Here is a 3,886-nt window from a genome sequence, read left to right on the forward strand (position 1 = left end):
ATAAAGGGGGGCGTGGGTACTCCAGGTAGAAATCAACAAAATGGGGGGAGAGTCATAATTAAGTGCTTTTGGCCAGTTTTGTGGAGGCGTACGGTTTTTTGGAATTGCGGAAATCGGCCCTTTTTCTTCGGAATTTCGGAAATCAGGCAAAATTCCTTTGGTATTTCGGAATTCTGAAATTGCTTCGGTATCGGAAATCCATGAATTTTTGCTTCGAAATTTCGGTATTATTAAGTTTTTATCCCTTTTTTTGGAATTCATGCATGAAAAATCAAATTTGATGAAAAATTAATCAAAACGAGGAAAAATACCCCCAAAAACAGTTTCGGAATTGGAAGTTTTTTTTTACGGAATTTTGGAAATTTTGGCAAAATTATTCGGTATTTCGGAAATCGCAAACCCCGTACGCAACCCAACCCTGTTTTGCTAAAAATCCCGAGGAAAATGAAGATTTTCGGCAAATTTTGGGACTTTGCAAAGTTTCACGAAAAAATTTAAAGTACAACTGAGGAAATTCAAGAAAGACCTTTTCCCAGTGATTCTTGGCTGTTCCGGCGATTTTTATAGGAAAGTCTAATGAAATTCAGCAAAAAGGGCCAGTTCCGCTCGGAAAAATTTTTCTAAAAAATCGAACTCTGTCCTGTTTTGGGCATTGCTAATACGCATCTTTGTGCGAAAAATCTCAATAATAAAATCTCCAGAAAATGCCGAAAAGCCGGGTTTAAATTGCAGAATAAACTTCTCTAAAAATATTCACAAGATAAAAACGTTTAAAACCTAAGTGTCTGAGTGTACCAGTGCTTTTAAAAATATTTACAGATAAAATTTGCACAAAGTACTTAAATTAGACTATTCACAAGATAAAACAACTTCCCGTATTGCATCAAGGCTTTATAACCTAAAATTGGTTCAGGCTTTTGCTCAGGACAATCCAAACTCGTGGATAGAAAATGCTGTATCGAACTTTGCAAAAAGTTCAGCCTCAGCTGGCAAAGGAATAGTGCTCGTGTCAGTGTACAGTTGTAATTGGTTAATACACGTGTTCGAGGTAGGATAAAAGTGATCTTTATCAATAGCTGGGACTAACTTTAAAGATGGTTTAATGGCATAGCCCAACAGCGGCTCCTCCTCAGATCCAGTGACAAATCGTAAAACATCGGCCAAAACAACTCGGGTACGGTTACCACCTAAAAAGACAAGAATTAGAAACATATTGGGATTGTTAGGCAAAGTCATAAGTAGATTTACTAAAACCAGTTAAGATATACCTTAAGGGAAGAAATCAAGTTCCCGCGAAATTTTACAAATTCGCCAATCCGCGAAATCTTTCACAATCGTCGAACTGCAAAATTTCTTTGCTTAGCACCTATATTACGGAGCACTAAAAGTACCCCCCCCCCCCCATGAAATGTTGTCCTCTTTCATTCTGTATGTTCAATATTTCTCATAGTGTCCTTCAGGGTCTCTTCCCCCCCATGCCTAGAACGAAAATTTTCCATTCCCCCCCCCTCATTTTTCCCCACCCTGCCTCCAAAAATTTTTCTGTCCCCCCCCCTCAAGCATAAAATTAAAAAGCTGTAATTTGTGGTCATTGACCTTGGTTCCAACTTAAAAATGTTATCGAGCTTAATCTCCAGCATCACAGTAAAATATACCTTCAAACCTTCCACAAGTGTAGTTGAATAGTAACACCAACAATTTTTGTTAATATTAACAGCTCTAAACCACTAATTATCTCAGATAGCTATCATAAAAAGTGCAATATTTTGCTCAAAACATTCATTTACCGCCATTTTTTCTCCATCTCAAAGTATCTGAATTATCAGCAAGACTAGCGTCCGTATCTTTTTTTCTCCCACAACTTTTAGAAAAATCTTGGTCGTGTGGTATTGTATGATAACGTTCCGTGGGAAAAAAAAAACAAACAAGTTTCTTCACTAGACCGGTTTGACGACCGATTCGACATTCGACGACCGAGTTGAAGACCGATTCGACGACCGATTTGACAACCGATTCGACGACCGATTCAATGACAGATTTGACGACCGATTCAACGACAGATTTGACGACCGATTCGACGACTGATTCGACGACCGATTCGACAACCGATTCGACGACCGATTCAATGACCGATTCGACAACCGATTCGACGACCGATTCAATGACCGATTCGACGATCGAGTGACGGTTCGACCACCGGTTCAACGATCGAGTGGCGGTTCGACGCAGGTGATCTGAACGGTTCGACCACCGTCCAACGGGTTGACCACCGGTCCAACGATTTCTGGCCGATCAACTCCATATCTTCTGACCCCCTGGTGACTTTTCTAACTTATTTACAACGTTTTCTGGACTTTCTAAAGTGTTTTTAACTCTGACCTGAATTATCGACCCGACCGGGGTTCGAAACCCACCAAATGAAAGAGATTCTGATCAGAAACCCAACGCGCTATCCCGTTGAGCCACACTCGCACAGCAGAATACAAAAATTTGGAAATACTTATAGAATGACTAAAAGGACGGGGTAATGATATTATAATATGAGTAAAATAGCCCCTTTTTTGACCTGACTGAAATTCGAGCCGTTACTAATACTAGCAACCCTGTGGGCCCAAGGCGCCGAGTATGCACCCGGCACAGTGACAAGCCGTTACTAGCAATCCTGACCTAAGCAATTCCAAACAACAAAACCCCCGGAAAATTTTTTCCTTCTTTTGAGACATTGTAATTATTTTTTCCCGCGTTCACAATACAGGGAATTCCACTAGGCTGATTGTTAATTTAAGGAACGGAAAATTCATTAACATGATATTTTGCCGAAAAAAATAGCCAATTTCATAGAAAATGCCTGGGTCCGAACCACTGACCTTTATTTATATAACCCTGGACCAAACAATATCTGCCATCTTTGATTGGAGTTTTTTTAGAATTGGTACCCAAGGAGAAGCCATTGCAATGCTAAAAATTAACGTCTAACGCCGCTACATCATCAAAAGAATTTGAGGGAAAGTAGACCTAGCTCTCTCGATGCATTTACACCGCTATCGAGTAGTGCCGACATTAGGGTACCAATTTTCAAAAAACTCCGATCAAAGATTTTGCTTGGCTGGGATAGAGAAGCTTTGTCCAGGGTTATATAAAGGTCAGTGGTCCGAACAGGGGAAAAATGCACAGATGTCCCGACAAGGTCCGCAAAAATATGCAGTCGGGTCTGACTGTAGCGTATCCGTAGCCTACCATACAGTGAATTAGAGCCCACATACTTCATAATACTGCGCATGCGTAATTTTCAACCGGTAGTGGATATTTAACGGCTAGAAGCAAGTCAAGCGAGATTATGTATCTGGAATTTTTCTCGGCTACGGTCTAATGGCGCGGAAATGGCGAGTAAGGCATAAGGCGGGTGAAAGCAAGTTCGATATCTGACGTACGGCATTATGTCGATTTGCTATACGGTATGGTGTTTTTCCCGTACAAAGCAATGTAGACATCGACATGTCGCCTTTGTTGACGACCCGACAGAAGCCCCCAACCGTAGCCGTAGATATATCCGATACAAATCTCGCTAAATATCTGGGAGGGGTGGACGCTCACTTTTTCGGTCGGGGTTGTGGACGGCCAAATCCATTTTTTTATTGACGGGAATGTGACGTTTTTTAGTGACGTATTTATCGCTTTTCGGTCACTACCAGTTAGGGTCAGGGTTGGACTCGAGGTCACAATGAGTGCCCGGACCCATTTAGAGTCACGTAGGGTCAATGGACCCACTGACAAATTGAAAAACTTCGTTTTATTTAAGATTTGATTGGCTCCTTTTTGGAGCCTCCACTGGGTACTTAGGAAAATGGGTGCCGGGTATGTGCGAGCCATTAGTACCTTTTTTGAT

This window comes from Clytia hemisphaerica, unplaced genomic scaffold (genome assembly GCF_902728285.1).
Source record: "Clytia hemisphaerica strain Z4C2 unplaced genomic scaffold, Clytia hemisphaerica genome assembly, whole genome shotgun sequence".
In the NCBI taxonomy this organism is placed as follows: domain Eukaryota; kingdom Metazoa; phylum Cnidaria; class Hydrozoa; order Leptothecata; family Clytiidae; genus Clytia; species Clytia hemisphaerica.